This window comes from Mercenaria mercenaria, chromosome 18, assembly GCF_021730395.1.
Source record: "Mercenaria mercenaria strain notata chromosome 18, MADL_Memer_1, whole genome shotgun sequence".
In the NCBI taxonomy this organism is placed as follows: domain Eukaryota; kingdom Metazoa; phylum Mollusca; class Bivalvia; order Venerida; family Veneridae; genus Mercenaria; species Mercenaria mercenaria.
The window spans coordinates 35,775,214-35,796,551 of NC_069378.1; the positions used below are offsets into that span (position 1 = coordinate 35,775,214).

General features: G+C 36.0%; 1 pseudogene; it reads left to right on the forward strand.

The window, feature by feature from the left end:
* Nucleotides 1–6,516: 6,516 nt before the first annotated feature.
* The window catches only part of LOC128550544 (putative ankyrin repeat protein RF_0381), a 91,855-nt pseudogene continuing 77,033 nt past the window's right edge, over nt 6,517–21,338 (forward strand).

Here is a 21,338-nt window from a genome sequence, read left to right on the forward strand (position 1 = left end):
ATAGTCGCAGTTCAGATTTACCTCTCCTATCTGGCGTTATTAGATAGTCGCAGTTCAGATTTACCTGTCCTATCTGGCATTATTAGATAGTCGCAGTTCAGATTTATCTGTCCTATCTGGCGTTATTAGGTAGTCGCAGTTCAGAAACTTTACCTGTCCTATCTGGCGTTATTAGATAGTCGCAGTTCAGATACTTTACCTGTCCTATCTGGCGTTATTAGATAGTCGCAGTTCAGATACTTTACCTGTCCTATCTGGCGTTATTAGATAGTCGCAGTTCAGATACTTTACCTGTCCTATCTGGCGTTACCTCAATACTTTAGCCATATTATATCTTTCCTTTCTGCATTAATCTCATTTCTGAATGGTTTAAACAGTATTTATTTCGAAAGCAATGCGTACATACATGCATACATACCAGTGAACTACATATGAGCAAACTATACATAGGATTTTAAAAAAAGACTAATATGAATTAATTTCCTTGGGTGTCAAATATTGTAATTCAGTTCATCGTCAGATTTGCAAACAATTTAAAATAATACATCTTGAACGGCGGGAACAAGGCTGGGGAAGATAAAAGAAGTCTTATACCACTGTTCCCTTCTTTCTAGATTCTAGATTGTACTGAGGCTGAGAACGAAACACCTGGAAAATAGAGATGATATTTCCATCATATGATATACTAACTGCGTGTACTTTCATATATAATCTGTAATTGGTTGCAGGCATTTGATATCATACATATTCATATTCCGGTTTAAAATTTAAATAACATATGCTTCATCTTCTTTGTGAAAGTATGAAGTAGAACAATCATTACATACACACATACAATAAATGTTTAACATGTCTGGTGATCTTGTTTGTCTGATTGCTCTTTTGATTTCAGGTTGCAACTCGGGCTTTAATCAAACTGTAACATATTAAGATACATCTTGTTAAAGATAGTGCAAAAACTGTAATAGTTATTCTTGACAACACTTATTTAAACCTTCTCTCCTTTATAGGTGGAAATGGAGGAAAACTGTATTTCATTCTAATAATAAGTTACCCTTTATTAGTTTACATATGATAAGACCCGCTAACATATTGTCCTAATTGCTCAAACACAGAAGTGAACATGATACGTCTTCCGAGGTGACAAATATTCGAAAATACTATGTAGGCAGAAACGACACGGTCTCACTGATTACTGCAGATTATGATCGGGCACATACAGGCAGTTTGAACGTGATGTTCACATTTCTATACAAATCTAATCTTTAAATGCATTGTATAATTGTATACACTGTCGATAGGCATAACGGGGAAAGTGTTTGTTGTTGTTGTTGTTGTTTTTAATGAGATGTATGGCGCTATATTGTATAAATACTTCCTAACATTATTCTTGAGGTGAGTAACATGTAAAAAACTGCGTTTCTGTTTGTGGTTTAGGCAGTTTTAAAGGTATTGGGAAAATACATACTGAGAGATAAAATTTTGACTTGAACTGAAAAGTTTGCATCTGTGCGTACAGTTCGATTACTAGGTCATTCAAACCAAAATTTCTCTACTTACAAAATGACCTTTCAACTTGATTTCTTTTGTGAAACTGAGACTGTAAGCTATATACAATTCTAACACGACCCTGTTTGTTTTCCCATCAAACAAAGAAGACCGAGACCAAATCATATCACCGTTTGAACATCATAATTACTGCGTCAAACGTAACAGCGTCAAACATCATTAGCGACGCGCTGAAAAAGAAAAGGATTTGCCCTCTTGAAATAAGTCCTTCGCATCTGAACTCCAATAAATGATTTTATTCAATGACAAATCACTGCCTGGAATATATTATTTCGTTAATAAGAACCCCTGAAGCTCATAATGTTATGTATAGTCAGTTGTTAAGTTGCCAAGTGCAGATAAGGAACATTCAGTACCTCCGAAAATGAAATGTTACCAGATCTTAATTATTCTCAGAAATCCATACAATGAGTTAGTTGTTTCCCCAAATATTTTGAGCGGGTAGCTCCGGTCCACTGCGAAAAAATGTCTTTTGAAAGTTTAAACGTTGACACCAGTGACAATAGTCTCTATAGTAGCTTGTTTCAAACTTACATATAGCCGCGATTCTAATCTGCTTTACACCTACAATATAAATCACAGTTAGTTTTGCTTAAAATGCACCAGTTGACTTTCAGAATTTTAAAAATGTTCATGGTATCTCCCAAACACAACAATCTCCAATACTTACCCCGACCTGTGCTGTGAAAAATAACTATTACTTCTAATATGGAGTGAACTTGTATACAAATTGGTATAAGTGAATCAAATACACTGTTTCGGAGTAGATGTACAATTGAAATAAAGCCTTACACCAGAATTTGCGGCTACAAACTAAAATCTATATGTCAATAAGAACATATAGATACGTAAAAATCTTACCAAATAATTTATTCTTCGGTTTTCTGTAGATAAACAATTGTAATGTTACAGTGAAATACCTTAGGCTTCATCTACTTTCTGCCAGAATATTCACGTTTCTTAAATGACTTTAATAATTTAAACATTTTTGAAAACAAAATAATTACATTTTGTCGTCAAGAGAAACTTGCTTTACTCGCAAACAGCGAAACTGGAATCATTTGCATGGATATTGAAGGAAGTGGCTCTTCCCGGAGAAAATTATGAATTTTGAAAAGTTCAAAGCAACAGTTTTAAACGCCATTCATTACAAAATGCTGCGAAAACGCAAAAACCAAATGTGATCTTAAATGGCTACTTTAATGCCAGAGTTTCACAGGTAAGTGATATTAAAATTTCAGACCCGCCGTGCCTAATTTTTTTTCCATATTGTAGGCATAGGAAATAGAAATCAATATAATTGCACCTTTACTAATCCTACCAGGTGTTCTGTATTACAAAAGTGGATCTATTGTGACATTTTGGAACAAGCAAAACTGTATTATCTGCAGTATTAGTTACTTACTGGTACTTCATTTTATTATTGGCTTGTTAAAAGTTTATTTTTTACCATGAGTAAGTTGACAGAATCATAGGAACCATGTTTTGAGGGGTAAATCAAACACAAATGAATAAATCCTAAATGTTTTTGTTGTGCAAAAAAGTATGATATTGTGTCTAAAACCGTTTTCATTTTCCATTCAATTGTGTAATTGCAAGGGAAGTAAGCTTATAGATACCTCTGCTTATAAGTACTAGCCCAAGGCAAGAGTTGTCATTCTTTGTGGATCACAACTTTAAATTAAAAATTAAAACTTCTGTTATTGATATTAACAAAACTATCATAAACTTCACATTAGTGAAATCATTTTTGGTTATTTCAAGGACTTGGAAATCAACTTCTAGACTTTATTTAATGTATTACTATCATTGAAAATTTTAGGGTCTATCTCTACATATTGATGATGATTTGTAAACGCATTTTTATAAGTTTACTGCTTTAGAAAAGTTAGTAATTCCTTTGTCATGTAAATATTAAGACAAGAAAACGAATGCTCATAGACTTACGTTAATTGAAATATGCACAAGTAATAACTTTATTGTTAATGGTAAATTTGAAAAAAAAAAGATTCAAACCGGCTACACTTTTATAGATAAATCCATTACTGATATGTGATTAAATGATGAAGGCAAAGAATTTTAGATAAATGAAACTGATCCATTTTTTTCTGATGGTCATAATGCATTAATATGTTCACTAAGAATGAACGTGCATTTTATTAAAAGATCTATTTTGAAGGTAAACAGTGAAGAGTTGTAATATAGAACACATAACATTATATTCAAATTTAATCATTATTCAAATTTAAGCTTAAACAGTGGATCTGAATTTATTTTATTAGACTTAAAACATTTCCTGATCTCACACAATATGCATGTATTTGACAGCTATTTCACAGTCAGATAGAGTCTTCCCGCAATAATCCAATCATAATTGGAGATTACACATTTATCAATGACTTGATAGTTTTACAAGAGGTACACATGGAAACAAAAATTATATTTTTATAGCTCTTTGATGGAAATTAGGGAATAAGAAGTTTCAGAAAATCTTAAATAACATTCGTTCTTCAAAACAATCAGATCTAGATATTAGTATCTGTATCTGTACGGTGTAGGGCCTGTTACGGCATGGACACCGGGAGGGGGTGGGGTGAGGGGGGGGGGGGGGGGCGCTTAGTCAAAATGAAGAAAGAGTTCCTTAGTTGAGCAGTTCTACAGTTTTTTATTTTAAAGCCTCTGTCATGATACACTGTATAATTTTCAATTAGATTAGATGACACATAGTCCTTAAATTCCCTAGGTTTAATTTGCCTCTTTACATGAACAGGTTGAAGAAAATCCGATGTTGGAACGGCAGGGACCAAACCTTCGGCCACTTTAAACAGGAAATTCAGTCTGCTTGCTGTGCGGCGATCCTGAAGTGTTGGTAATTCCAGGGATTTTAGCATATTAGTAACACAACCGTCTTCTCTAGATCTATAATCTCCACTAATGAAACGAGCTGCTTGACGCTGAATTTTTTCTAGTTTTGGAATATCACGTTTTAAGTAAGGATCCCAAATGATCGCGCCATAATCCAAACATGACCTAATCAGTGCTAGATATGATGTCTTTCTACACTGCATCTGACAGTTTTTAAAATTTCGTCTAAGTAGAGCCAAAGTAGAATTTGCTTTCTTAGTTATTTTGTTAATATGAGTTGACCAAGTTAGGTCCTCCGATAATGTTAACCCAAGGTACGGATTTTCAGGTACTTGTTTCAGTATATGTTTACACAAAGAATAGAAATGAGGAGATTAGTGTTAATACTCATAACGTAACATCTTTTTTTGCGTTGAAACGCATGCCCCATTTATCTGCCCATGTTTCCAGTTCCAGGAGATCGTTTTGTAGAATTTCATAGTCCTTTTGATTTCTGATCTTTCGATACAACAAACAATCATCTGCGAATAATCGCACTTGTGATTTGACTGACAGTGGCAAGTCATTAATGTGGCACAAAAATAGAAGAGGGCCCAACACAGTGCCCTGTGGAACACCGGAGTCAACAGATGCTTGGTTTGATGTCTCACCTTCTACTACCACTTGCATTAACCTATTTGTAAGAAAGTTCCTCAGCCAAGTGTGAATTGATCCTGTTATACCATAACTTTCTAATTTTAACAGTAGTTCTTCATGGGGAACAGTGTCAATTGCTTTTGAAAAGTCTAATATAATGATATCTGTTTGAAAGCCTTCTTCATTGAAGTTAAGCAAATCGTTGGTGGTTACCAAAAGTTGGGTTTCACATGAATATCCTGAACGAAAACAATGGTTCAAATTTGTAAGAATGTCATTTCTTTCAAGATGATTTAAAATATGTTTACAGATGATGTGCTCCAAGTTTTTCGGCGACGCCGTCTAAATTCGTTTTCGTTCCCTATGCCACGTGGCTTCAGTTTGCAAATCAAACTACTTGATAACGCATTATAGATAATTTATCAAAATGGAAGATTTATGCAACACTCTTCCTGATTGGACGAGAGTGTTATTTCTTTCACTCTGTTGATTGTGCTACGCTGAGTGAAATATAGACAAAGCGTTTATCCTAAACGACGCTGTTCACAGTTTTAAAGCTAAGTTTGGCTCAGTATAGATCTATTTAGCAAGAATATTGATATATCTCAAAATGATAAGTAAGTTTAATAAATATGATAAAAACCAGTTCAAATACCAACATATATCAAATTAAAGAAAGAGCTGAATACGGTCTGCGTATCACATGAATAAGGGTGTGATAAGAGTCTTTTATGTAGAGAAGTGCTTTTTAAAAGATTTTCCTTGTTGCAATTGTCGTCTGTATATGAAAAGGTTTCTTGCTTTTGTGACTTATTCAGATTGCATATTAAAATGAGTACTTGTTTGCTTTGATATATTAGTTATAAATTATTTAACTGATTTATTATATATGAATATTTTTCTTTAGCATGGTATGCAAATACTGAACTCAATTGAAATCTGTTTCATTATATATATGCTATATAATGACTGAATCTCATTACACTGAAATGAAGGTACGCTGCATACAGTTTATCTATGTGATATGACTACGGTCAAACTTTGTTTATGAAACAGAAATATTGAAATAATTACAATTGTGTGTTTTGCTTGACCTTCACTTTTTTATAGGTGTGACGTCATTATCCAAACATTCATGAATTATAGCGAATATGCATTTGTTAAGCGGGATCAGTTGGCCTATTTTAGAAATAAATAATAATAATAAATAAAAAAATCCTTTGATTTTTTCTCATGTTTTCTAATCAAACTTGATTTGTAGCATCTTTATTAGGCCCGCAACCAACCTTGTTCAGCTGGGACATTTGACCCCTTTTAGGGGCTGCTAGAGCTAAAACTAGAAATGCCTTTATACAGCGTCTCATGAACAGCTTGGTGGATGACAAGCCCTATTTAGGCCCGTAAATTATATTGGATGTCGTACAATAGGTAGTTTTTTTAATGCGGTAAGCGGCTTGTTTACACTGGAAACGACAAAGTTTGAGATCGGAGCGATTAAGATTTGTTTGTATTAAATCTATGACATATTATATATTATCTTTCGACTGCAGTCTACATCCTACAAAATAAACATTGCCCATTCTTTCACGATACTGGAAGTGGCCGTTGGTGGCATTCAGTGACGCCCCCACCCCCACCACACACACACCTCCCCCTCCGGCCTCTGTCACAAGTGTCAGTCAATTCTTTCAGCATTTTAAAACATACACAGGTCACGATCAAATAACATCTTTTGTTAAAGTTTCAACATTCTAAAAAATTCCGGTATGTCCCTACATGTTTTCAGTGTTCTAAATGGCTGGCAGTGGCAGAGGGAAGGAGAGCCACAAATATCTTTGTTTTCACAGATAAGATGGGTTTAACCTTTAAGATTAAGATATAATAACTGTGAGGTCTGTGAGTTATTTCTCATCATCACCAATATCATCTTGCACAAGGGCCATAACTCTTGCACCAATATTTGAAGAATTATCCCCCTTTTTACTTAGAATTTCAGGTTAAGTTTTGGTGCACTTTCACTCTATCTCACATGTTACTGTATGGATTTGATTCAAACTTAAAATAGTTGTTCCACATCATCACTCACATCATATGACTTTTGAAACAACAGCTCTGGCCAGACAAGAGATGATTTTTATGCAGTATTTTTCATTTTCAGGATGTATTTTTCAATGAATGAATTCTGAGGTTTGGTTTGAACAGTGGCTAAACAAGGAGAAGCATGGCGGGTCAGATGTGGGATTTGGCAGCGGTATCATTTTGAACTGACCTTATTAAATTAAAATGATATAGGGCCATATGTGTAACTTTCATGGTTTGGCAAATCTGCTGTTTTGTATGCATAAACTTTAATGGTTTAGGGCAAACCTGCCGTTTTGTATATAAACTTTTGTGGTTTTGGCTGTTATTTTTTGTGCATAAATTTTCATTGTTTTCGGCAGACCTGCTGTTTTTGTGTGCATAAACGTTCATTATTTGAGCAAACCTTATTATGGATATAATTCACAATTACAAAAAGCACAAAAATCAGTTTCAATGAGTAGTAATGATTTTGCATTATTTCACAGTACATTTTTTGTAATTACTGAATGGCATGAAATAAACAAGGTTTTGCTTCTATTTTTAGACGCCTATTGGACAAGCAATACAGTCGGGAGATGTAGATGAGCTGAACAAATTAGTAAAACTTGGGGAGAACATTTTGAACAAGGACAGGGTAATTGCATTTTATTGGTGGCAATGTACAATTTATATGTTGTAAATATAGATATTGCAATTCTTATTTATTTATACAGTTTGTATTTATGAAACTTAACTGTAAAAGGTTATACTACTGCTGCACTTACTTATTTACCTTCTGTCAATTTCCAAACCTCTCCTATTTTGAATATATATATATATATGTATATAACCATAATCTGTACAATGAAAACATTTATATCATTATAAGCTGCTCAGTGAATTTACCCCACAACACTCTGAGAAACATTTATAGGAATATAGATGCGCAACATGCTCAGAAAATGGTTATACAAGGAACAGTCTCTAAATAATGCAATCTATATTGTTTATGTATCAGAAAGTAATTCATTACTTATTAGCATAACATACACATTAGGATTATTTTAGCAAATTTTAATGCGAAAATTATGGCATTTACCATTACTTGGTATGGCATGAAAAAGTAATGCTTTAGTATTGCCCCTAGCAGGGAAGGTGGGAAGATGGTTTTCGGGCATGTCTTTAACCTCTTCTTTCTAACTTCTTGTCAGGAATACAGCACTGGGTAACTCGTATGTAGTATTCTTGCCTGTTCCAGCTGTCAGGAATACAACACTGGGTAACTCTATGGAGTATTCTTGCCTGTTCCAGCTGTCAGGAATACAACACTGGGTATCTCGTGTGTAGTATTCTTGCCTGTTCCAGCTGTCAGGAATACAGCGCTGGGTAACTCGTGTGTAGTATTCTTGCCTGTTCCAGCTGTCATGAATACAGCACTGGGTAACTCGTGTGTAGTATTCTTGCCTGTTCCAGCTGTCAGGAATACAACACTGGGTAACTCTATGGAGTATTCTTGCCTGTTCCAGCTGTCAGGAATACAACACTGGGTAACTCTATGTAGTATTCTTGCCTGTTCCAGCTGTCAGGAATACAGCACTGGGTAACTCGTGTGTAGTATTCTTGCCTGTTCCAGCTGTCGGGAATACAGCACTGGGTAACTTGTGTGTAGTATTCTTGCCTGTTCCAGCTGTCAGGAATACAGCACTGGGTAACTCGTGTGTAGTATTCTTGCCTGTTCCAGCTGTCAGGAATACAACACTGGGTAACTCTATGGAGTATTCTTGCCTGTTCCAGCTGTCAGGAATACACCACTGGGTAACTCTATGTAGTATTCTTGCCTGTTCCAGCTGTCAGGAATACAGCACTGGGTAACTCGTGTGTAGTATTCTTGCCTGTTCCAGCTGTCGGGAATACAGCACTGGGTAACTCGTGTGTAGTATTCTTGCCTGTTCCAGCTGTCAGGAATACAGCACTGGGTAACTCTATGGAGTATTCTTGCCTGTTCCAGCTGTCGGGAATACAGCACTGGGTAACTCGTGTGTAGTATTCTTGCCTGTTCCAGCTGTCGGGAATACAGCACTGGGTAACTCGTGTGTAGTATTCTTGCCTGTTCCAGCTGTCAGGAATACAGCACTGGGTAACACGTATGTAGTATTCTTGCCTGTTCCAGCTGTCATAGACTGTTGTTAAATTACTCAACTCAGCTGCATAAGAGATCTCTGAGAGATAATGACAGAAATATTTCCTGTTGCTTTACAAAACTTTACAAAACTTGTTCTGCAGCATTTTCACTCAAAGAAACTTTTATGTTTTTGATTTATCAAACTATTAGCACATACAAACAACATGTTTCAAAAATTCTGTGGGTAACTGGTTCACACTTATAATGCCCTTGTTAAAACATTTGGCAGCATTTTCTCATTCGCCATTCTGTTTGTTTAATATTTTGTATAGTTCATCTGAATTAAATCTTGTCTGAAGTGTCTAATAAAAACACAAAACTATTTTCTAGATGAACTTTTATTGCAATGTTGTTTTATGCATGCTATAATGCAATAAGGACAAAATTCTTTTTTTTTATAGAAACAGAACACATACTTGCATTATGTATGTACAATGTATAGACCAAACATCTTCTATGCATTAGTGGCTCATGGAATAGATATTAGTGCTCAAAATAGGGTAAGTTAGCAATTGTAATCATTGTTGCATCATGAGTATTGTATGAACTTCTCATATTTTAGTAGATGATAAAATGTCAGTATGTATAGACATGTAGATGCTTAATTCTAATATTTATGGGTCTGGTAAAAATCAAGTCTGCCTGACTATTGAATCATTGATTTTGGGGTCAGTGTAAAATAATGCCAGACTTCAGAAAATGGTTGCTTTCATTTATAGATGGCTTAAAAACCAGAAATAGTATTAATTCATATAGTTTATTTAGATTTTTCTCAAGTCTTTTTATCATCAGTTTGCTTAGATGAAGGTCTTTGCCCATTCCAAATTTTTCAGCATGGGAACACTGCCCTGCATGTTACAGCTTTACAACATGAGTGTTGTCATGTGGCTGACTTAATGGCCTGCGGAATTGATCCTGCTATTCAAAATAAGGTAAAATTACAGATACTTAAATCACATTTACTGACATTGTAAGGACTAACAGTAATGTTGTCATCATCAGGTCATGGTTTGTATGTCAGGTTAATTAGGAATGTTCTCATCATCATGTCATGGTTTGTATGTCAGGTTAATCAGGAATTTTGTTATCATCATGTTATGGTTTGGATGCCAGGTTAATCAGGAATGTTGTCATCATCATGTCATGGTTTGGATGTCAGGTTTATCAGGAATGTTGTCATCATCATGTCATGGTTTATATGCCAGGACTAACAGGAGTATTGTCATCATCATGTCATGGTTTTGATGTAAGGACTAAGAGGAATGTTGTTGTTATCATGCCATGGTTTGGATGTCAGGTTTATCAAGAATATTGTCACCATCATGTCATGGTTTGGATGTCAGGTTTATCAGGAATATTGTCACCATCATGTCATGGTTTGGTTTCCAGTTTATCAGGAATATTGTCATCACCATGTCATGGTTTGGATGTCAAGCCTAAGGGGAATGTTGTCATCATCATGTCATGGTTTGAATGTCAAGACTAAGAAGAATATTGTCATTACCATGTCATGGTTTGGATGTCAAGGCTAAGAAGAATGTTGTCATCACCATGGCATGATTTGAATGTCAAGACTAAGAAGAATGTTTTCATCACAGTGGCATCGTTTGGATGTCAAGACTAAGAGAAATGTTGTCATCACCATGTCATGGTTTGGATGTCAAGACTAAGAAGAATGTTGTCATCACCATGTCATAGTTTGGATGTCAAGACTAAGAAGAATGTTGTCATCACCATGTCATGGTTAGGTTGTCAAAACTAAGAGGAATGTTGTCATCACCATGGCATGTTTTAGATTTCAATACTAAGATGAATGTTGTCATCACCATGTCATGGTTAGGTTGTCAAGACTAAGAGGAATGTTGTCATCACCATGTCATGGTTTGGATGTCAAGCCTAAGAGGAATGTTGTCATTACCATGTCATGGTTTAGATGTCAAGACTAAGAGGAATGTTGTCATCATCATGTCATGGTTTGGATGTCAAAACTAAGAGGAATGTTTTCATCACAATGTCATGGTTTGAATGTCAAGACTAAGAAGAATGTTGTCATCACCATGTCATGGTTTGGATGTCAAGCCTAAGAGGAATGTTGTCATCATCGTGTCATGGTTTGGATGTCAAGCCTAAGAGGAATGTTGTCATCACCATGTCATGGTTTAGATGTCAAAACTAAAAGGAATGTTTTCATCACAATGTCATGGTTTGAATGTCAAGACTAAGAAGAATGTTGTCATCCTCATGTCATGGTTTGGATGTCAAGCCTAAGAGGAATGTTGTCATCCCCATGTCATGGTTTAGATGTCAAAACTAAGAGGAATGTTGTCATCACATGTCATGGTTTAGATGTCAAAACTAAGAGGAATGTTGTCATCACAATGTCATGGTTTGGATGTCAAGACTAAGAAGAATGTTGTCATCCCCATGTCATGGTTTAGATGTCAAAACTAAGAGGACTGTTGTCATCACATATCATGGTTTAGATGTCAAAACTAAGAGGAATGTTGTCATCACAATGTCATGGTTTGGATGTCAAGACTAAGAAGAATGTTGTCATCCCCATGTCATGGTTTAGATGTCAAAACTAAGAGGAATGTTGTCATGTCATGGTTAAGATGTGAAAACTAAGAGGAATGTTGTCATCACAATGTCATGGTTTGGATGTCAAGACTAAGAAGAATGTTGCCATCACCATGTCATGGTTTAGATGTCAAAACTAAGAGGAATGTTCTCATCACAATGTCATGGTTTGAATGTCAAGACTTAAGAAGAATGTTGTCATTACCATGTCATGGTTTAAATGTCAAGACTAAGAGGAATGTTGTCATCATCATGTCATGGTTTAGATGTCAAAACTAAGAGGAATGTTGGCATCACAATGTCATGGTTTGAATGTCAAGGCTAAGAGGAATGTTGGCATCATCATGTCATGTATGTCAATCTCAAAGTTTATCACAAAGTCATGGTTTGAATGTCAAGCCTAAGAGGAATGTTGTCATCACCATGTCATGGTTTGGATGTCAATACTAAGAGGAATGTTGTCATCACCATGGCATGATTTGAATGTCAAGACTAAGAAGAATGTTGACATCACAGTGGCATGTTTTGGATGTCAAGACTAAGAGGAATGTTTTTATCACAATGTCATGGTTTGAATGTCAAGACTAAGAAGAATGTTGTCATCACCATGTCATGGTTTGGATGTCAAGCCTAAGAGGAATGTTGTCATCACCATGTCATGGTTTGGATGTCAAGACTAAGAGGAATAATGTCATCACCATGGCATGATTTGAATGTCAAGACTAAGAAGAATGTTGTCATCACAGTGGCATGGTTTGGATGTCAAGACTAAGAGGAATGTTGTCATCACCGTGGCATGATTTGAATGTCAAGACTAAGAAGAATGTTGTCATCACCATGTCATGGTTTGGATGTCAAGACTAAGACGAATGTTGTCATCACCATGTCATGGTTTGGATGTCAAGACTAAGAAGAATGTTGTCATCACCATGTCATGGTTAGGTTGTCAAGACTAAGAGGAATGTTGTCATCACCATGGCATGTTTTAGATTTCAATACTAAGATGAATGTTGTCATCACCATATCATGGTTAGGTTGTCAAGACTAAGAGGAATGTTGGCATTACCATGTCATGGTTTGGATGTCGAGCCTAAGAGGAATGTTGTCATCATCGTGTCATGGTTTGGATGTCAAGCCTAGGAGGAATGTTGTCATCACCATGTCATGGTTTAGATGTCAAAAGTAAGAGGAATGTTTTCATCACAATGTCATGGTTTGAATGTCAAGACTAAGAAGAATGTTGTCATTACCATGTCGTGGTTTGGATGTCAAGCCTAAGAGGAATGTTGTCATCATCGTGTCATGGTTTGGATGTCAAGCCTAAGAGGAATGTTGTCATCACCATGTCATGGTTTGAATGTCAAGACTAAGAAGAATGTTGTCATCATCATGTCATGGTTTGAATGTCAAGCCTAAGAGGAATGTTGTCATCACCATGTCATGGTTTGAATGTCAAGACTAAGAAGAATGTTGTCATCATCATGTCATGGTTTGAATGTCAAGCCTAAGAGGAATGTTGTCATCACCATGTCATTGTTTGAATGTCAAGACTAAGAGGAATGTTGTCATCACCATGTCATGGTATGGATGTCAAGCCTAAGAGGAATGTTGTCATCACCATGTCATGGTTTGGATGTCAAGCCTAAGAGGAATGTTGGCATCACCATGTCATGGTTTGGATGTCAAGCCTAAGAGGAATGTTGTCATCATCATGTCCTGGTTTGGATGTCAAGCCTTAGAGGAATGTTGTCATCACAATGTCATGGTTTAGATGTCAAAACTAAGAGGAATGTTTTCATCACAATGTCATGGTTTGAATGTGAAGACAAACAAGAATGTTGTCATTATCATGTCATTTTCTGGATGCCTTGACTAAGAGGAATGTTGTCAGCAGCATATCATTGTTTGGATGTGTGGACTAACAGGAATGTTTTCATCACCATATCGTTTTTGGATGTCTTGACTAACAGAAACGTTGTCAACATCATGTTGTTGTTTGGATGTCTTGACTAACTGGAATGTTGTCATCATCATGTCATTGTTTAGATTGTAGCAGTGTGTATATAATGTATATAATTAGTCTATGATATTGATTGTCCAATTAGCTCAGTTCGTAGAGTATCTGACTTGCAAGCAGAAGGTCGCAGTTTTGAGTCCTGTATCAGGCTGCTCATTTTTCAGCTCCTATTACATTGGTGCCAGGAGTGTGATGACTAGCCTTGGAATCTTTGAGCTAGGGTGTAGCAATGGCTGGGTTTGTCAAAAAAATCTGACTTTGTCTTTGAAAAAAAGGAGAGAGGAATGTAGCAGTGTGTATATAATGTATATAATTAGTCTATGATTGTTCGATTAGCTCAGTTGGTAGAGCATCTGACTTGCAAGCAGAAGGTCGCAGGTTCGAGTCCTGTATCGGACTGCACATTTTCCCACTCCTATTACAAGATATTAAGACTTATGTGCTGGGAACCTGAATTGTGTAACCTTTTTCCATCCCCTTCTGCTTCAGGGATCATTTCTTCATGATTTTGTTTCGACTTCCATTAAATAATATTCCCAGTTGAACTTAATATGTCAGTTATTGAACAATAATTTTTTAAAATATCTGGAAGTATATATGACATAGTTGTATAAAAGAAATGTTGTTGTACCATTGAAGTACAATAAATGCATTGCTATACCAACAATAAATGCATTACTATACCATACTGTTTTAGGAAGGAAAGACAGCAGAACAACTGGGTACACAAAACAGATATTGGCATATGATATTCCAGAGATACAAAGTATGTACACTTTTTACCCTTAGACTAACTTTTGCTTGATGTAGAATTTTCTGCGTCAGTCTTGTGTTCAGTATTGACATGGCAAGTTCTGTCATTCTCAGAGGTTTTCATTTCATTGCTGCTTCCTGGCATTTACTGACAAGAATTTCAGAAAACTTGGTAGCATCCTTGCACTAAGCTTGATCAGAATGTTTGCCCACTTCCTTGCTGCTCACAATTGTACCCAGCAGATTGGTGGATCTTCACCAAACTTTATACAGAGAATTTTAGCTTGAACCTACATTAGGAACTCTCAATCTCTCTGTCACTTCAAAGTAGGTATGTGCATATAGATTTGCAATAATGTCCCCAAAAAATTGAAATTTCTAAAAACTGTAAAATGTAAAAAGGGCCTTTTTATTCCTTCAGTCTGGTCTAACCATCTATCCTCGTGTTCAACTGAAATTTATGTTGTGTATTTTTCTAAAGCATAGAAACATGAAATTTTATATGAATGTTATTGACCTTGGATTCAGTCAGCAATGCAAGGGTTATATCCCTTGATTTAGAAAAATGTAGCCTGAATGAAATGTGCTGTGAAAAGTAATAAGCAAAAATTAGAAAAAAATAGTCAGTTTATGAAGATTTGCACCTAGAGGTTTTTCACCTTAGTTTTATGGTCATTTACTTGATAAAATGACCCTTTGCTTTTGATATTGTATGAATAACCAAAAGGTGATAAGTTGAGGATAAAGCTTACAGTAATAAAAGTGTAGAAAACAAAGAAAGATAAAATTTAAGAACATTCCATAGACTATTTCCAAACAGAATCAACACAGTATGTACCTTCCAACTGAATTTGATAGTGTGGAATTTAAACACTCTATTTTTGCCAGCAGTAAAGTGTATTAACTATTTTTACATGTGTGTTTTAGTTAAAAAGTGGGTAAGTTGGCATAGAATTGCTTCAGTAGCTTACCTGACAACGGTTTTAACAGTTTATTTAAATATTTCTCTTTCACTCACTGTAAATTATAACTTTTAATATTGTTTTTCTTTGTATTGACTAAAAAGAGTAAAATATGACATGTTAACAAAATGTTAGTCTCTTCTTATCTTGACTTGTTTGAATTGTAAATGAGCCGCACCATGAGAAAACCAATGCGCAGTCTGGTCAGGATCCATGCTGTTCGCTAACAGTTTCTCTAATTGCAATAGGCTTTGAAAGTGAACAGCATGGATCCTGACCAGACTGCGTGGATGCGCAGGCTAGTCTGGATCCATGCTAGTCGCAAACGCACTATGTTGTTGTTTTTTTTTCATGTCGCGGCTCAAATGTATGATGGTAAGGATCATGCAGTACTAGAGGCTATTTCAGGTTGTATTCTATATTGCCAAGGGATGGTTACTAATATAACCATTGTTAAGGAGCCTTATAATGCTTTGTCAAATCTTGTTTGCTAAAATCAAAGGTTTGTATAATTTTAGCTTTACAATATCTAGTAAATTGAGAGCTATCCTATCCGCCCTTGTGTCTGCAAAACATTTTAATGCACGTCCATTTAATCTGTTTTATCAGTGAATAGAATTGCTTCAAACTTAGACAATTTGTTCCTTATCATCACCCACATCAAATGGCAAAAGAGCAATAGCTCTGGCATCAGTATTTTATAGATTTTTGGAATTTCATATTAAGTTTTTTTTGCACTTTCACTTTATCTCTGTTACAACTAAATTGATTCAGGCAGGAGGCCTTGTTAAAAAATTAATGATGGGTAATATATTTTCTGTCGTTTTTTTCCTATATCTTTTTTTGTATACATTAGCCCAGTGGCAAGTTAAAAAATTAAAAGACGATCTCACAAATATACAGGTTTATATACTTTCTAGATACAGAAACAAACCTTTGAAGAAAGGAGCAAATAAAATTTCATTAGTGTTATAAGTTACCTTAACGTCACTTTAGATTAATTTAAGTTCATTGTCTATATTTCGATGAGTGTATTCTCTTTTATACCATGTGATTCAGTACACGCTGGTTATGACTGATTTCTTGCTAGTACTTACAATTGTGAATTATTTTCATCACGTATATCTGTATAGAAATTATTTGGACCAAACTACAATGAAGGTGTAAGTGAAAGTGTGATTGCATGGTTTATATATGATGTGTGTTAACTTGCTAAAGTCAGCTACCTAAAGATAAAGTATAGGATAAGTAAAACATTTAGTTTCTTAAACTTCCTGTATATAAAAGAATAAGAATTGTTTCTAAATAGGAAAACTCATAGGCAGGTAAAAGAACAGAGTTAATAGTATGTCAGGGATGATATTGTCACCCTATACAGCATGGCATTTAATTTCTTTGAAAATGTTTATGACAATTATCTATCCTTGCTTTCTTCATGGTTATGTGGCTTTTTGTATATATGTCTGTTGTCTGTCTGAACAAGGGATTAATTTGCCTTTGCTTGTCTGTCTGATGGATTTTATTGTTGTTTTTTTCATTAGCAAATTTTAAATGACTTGCTCATCTAAATATCATTAAACCACCAAACATGCTTTTTGATATGTTGGAAGCAATTTCTGACACTGTGTTTGTCAATTGTTTAAATAATTGCACCTGAAAGGGGCCGCAGGAGTTGAGAGCTGAATAGAAAGAAAATCTATGTGCAGATTCTTCCTATTTAGCATCATCTTCAAAATTAACCAAAAGTATAATGACCACTGTCCACAGAATTGTAATATGTTCACAGAGGTATAAGGTCTACTGTCCACAGAGATATAATGTTCACTGTCCACAGAGGTATAATGTTTACTGCCGACAGAGGTGTAATATCCACACATCAGGGATTTAAATATTCACTGTCCAGATGTAAAATGTCCACAAAGGTATAATGTCCACTGTCTACAGAGGTATAATATCCACAGAGTTAAAATGTCCACTGTTCACAGAGGTATAATATCCAATGTCAAAAGAGGTATAATGTCCACTTTTCAAAAAGTATAATGTCCACTTTTCAAAAAGGTATAATGTCAACTGTCCTCAGAGGTATAATCTCTTCTTCCAAAGATGTATAATGCCCACTGTCCAGAGAGGAATAATGTCCACAGTCTACAGAGGAGTAATGTCCATAGTCCAAAGAGGTATAATCTCCACTTTCCAAAGATGTATAATGTCCACTGTCCAAAGAGGAATAATATCCACTGTCTACAGTTGAGTAATGTCCATAGTCCAAAGAGGTATTAACTCCACTTTCCAAAGATGTATAATGTCCACAGTCCAAAGAGGAATAATATCCACTGTCTACAGAGGAGAAATCTCCACTGTCCAAAGAGGTATAATCTCCACTTTCCAAAGATGTATAATGTCCACAGTCCAAAGAGGTATAATGTCCACAAAAAGTATTATATCCACTATCCACACAGATATAATAACCACTGTCCATTATGTGAGAGATATAATGTTCACTGCAAATGGAGGTATAATGTTCACTGTCCATAGAGTTATAATGTCCAGTGTAAAAGGGGTTTGATGTCCACTGTGCACAGAAGTATAATATCCCCAGAGTTAAAATGTCCACTGTCCACATAGTTATAATGTCCACTGTCAAAAAAGGTAAAGTGTCCATTACCGACAGAGGAAAATTGTCTACAGAGATACAATGTCCACTGTCAGCACAAGTATAAAAACCACTGTTCAAGGAGGTATAATGTCCACTGTCAGCACAAGTATAAAACAAATGTTCAAAGAGGTATAATGTCCACAATCAGCACAAGTATAAAACAAATGTTCAAAGAGGTATAATGTCCACTGTTGGCACAAGTACAAAAACCACTGTTCAAGGAGGTATAATGTCCACTGTCAGCACAAGTACAAAAACCACTGTTCAAGGAGGTATAATGTCCACTGTCAGCACAAGTACAAAAACCACTGTTCAAGGAGGTATAATGTCCACTGTCAGCACAGGTACAAAAACCACTGTTCAAGGAGGTATAATGTCCACTGTCAGCACAAGTACAAAAACAAATGTTCAAAGAGGTATAATGTCCACTGTCAGCACAAGTATAAAAACAAATGTTCAAGGAGGTATAATGTCCACTGTCAGCACAAGTACAAAAACCACTGTTCAAGGAGGTATAATGTCCACTGTCAGCACAAGTACAAAAACAAATGTTCAAAGAGGTATAATGTCCACTGTCAGCACAAGTATAAAAACAAATGTTCAAAGAGGTATAATGTCCACTGTCAGCACAAGTACAAAAACCACTGTTCAAGGAGGTATAATGTCCACTGTCAGCACAAGTACAAAAACAAATGTTCAAAGAGGTATAATGTCCACTGTCAGCACAAGTACAAAAACCACTGTTCAAGGAGGTATAATGTCCACTGTCAGCACAAGTATAAAAACAAATGTTCAAAGAGGTATAATGTCCACTGTCAGCACAAGTACAAAAACCACTGTTCAAGGAGGTATAATGTCCACTGCCAGCACAAGTATAAAAACAAATGTTCAAGGAGGTATAATGTCCACTGTCAGCACAAGTACAAAAACCACTGTTCAAGGAGGTATAATGTCCACTGCCAGCACAAGTATAAAAACAAATGTTCAAGGAGGTATAATGTCCACTGCCAGCACAAGTATAAAAACAAATGTTCAAAGAGGTATAATGTCCACTGTCAGCACAAGTATAAAAACAAATGTTCAAGGAGGTATAATGTCCACTGCCAGCACAAGTATAAAAACAAATGTTCAAAGAGGTATAATGTCCACTGTCAGCACAAGTATAAAAACCACTGTTCAAGGAGGTATAATGTCCACTGTCAGCACAAGTATAAAAACCACTGTTCAAGGAGGTATAATGTCCACTGTCAGCACAAGTACAAAAACCACTGTTCAAGGAGGTATAATGTCCACTGTCAGCACAAGTATAAAAACCACTGTTCAAGGAGGTATAATGTCCACTGTCAGCACAAGTACAAAAACCACTGTTCAATGAGGTATAATGTCCACTGTCAGCACAAGTACAAAAACCACTGTTCAAGGAGGTATAATGTCCACTGTCAGCACAAGTACAAAAACCACTGTTCAAGGAGGTATAATGTCCACTGTCAGCACAAGTATAAAAACCACTGTTCAAGGAGGTATAATGTCCACTGTCAGCACAAGTTTAAAACCACTGTTCAAGGAGGTATAATGTCCACTGCCAGCACAAGTATAAAAACCACTGTTCAAGGAGGTATAATGTCCACTGTCAGCACAAGTACAAAAACCACTGTTCAAGGAGGTATAATGTCCACTGCCAGCACAAGTATAAAAACAAATGTTCAGAGAGGTATAATGTCCACTGTCAGCACAAGTATAAAAACAACTGTTCAAGGAGGTATAATGTCCACTGCCAGCACAAGTACAAAAACAAATGTTCAAGGAGGTATAATGTCCACTGTCAGCACAAGTATAAAAACCACTGTTCAAGGAGGTATAATGTCCACTGTCAGCACAAGTACAAAAACCACTGTTCAAGGAGGTATAATGTCCACTGTCAGCACAAGTATAAAAACCACTGTTCAAGGAGGTATAATGTCCACTGCCAGCACAAGTATAAAAACAAATGTTCAAGGAGGTATAATGTCCACTGTCAGCACAAGTATAAAAACAAATGTTCAAGGAGGTATAATGTCCACTGCCAGCACAAGTACAAAAACCACTGTTCAAGGAGGTATTATGTCCACTGCCAGCACAAGTATAAAAACAAATGTTCAAGGAGGTATAATGTCCACTGTCAGCACAAGTATAAAAACCACTGTTCAAGGAGGTATAATGTCCACTGTCAGCACAAGTACAAAAACCACTGTTCAAGGAGGTATAATGTCCACTGTCAGCACAAGTATAAAAACCACTGTTCAAGGAGGTATAATGTCCACTGTCAGCACAAGTATAAAAACCACTGTTCAAGGAGGTATAATGTCCACTGTCAGCACAAGTACAAAAACCACTGTTCAAGGAGGTATAATGTCCACTGTCAGCACAAGTATAAAAACAAATGTTCAAAGAGGTATAATGTCCACTGTCAGCACAAGTACAAAAACCACTGTTCAAGGAGGTATAATGTCCACTGCCAGCACAAGTATAAAAACAAATGTTCACGGAGGTATAATGTCCACTGTCAGCACAAGTACAAAAACCACTGTTCAAGGAGGTATAATGTCCACTGTCAGCACAAGTATAAAAACAAATGTTCAAGGAGGTATAATGTCCACTGTCAGCACAAGTACAAAAACCACTGTTCAAGGAGGTATAATGTCCACTGTCAGCACAAGTATAAAAACAAATGTTCAAGGAGGTATAATGTCCACTGTCAGCACAAGTACAAAAACCACTGTTCAAGGAGGTATAATGTCCACTGCCAGCACACGTATAAAAACAAATGTTCAAGGAGGTATTATGTCCCCTGTCAGCACAAGTTAAAAAAACAAATGTTCAAGGAGGTATAATGTCCACTGTCAGCACAAGTACAAAAACCACTGTTCAAGGAGGTATAATGTCCACTGTCAGCACAAGTACAAAAACCACTGTTCAAGGAGGTATAATGTCCACTGTCAGCACAAGTACAAAAACCACTGTTCAAGGAGGTATAATGTCCACTGTCAGCACAAGTACAAAAACCACTGTTCAAGGAGG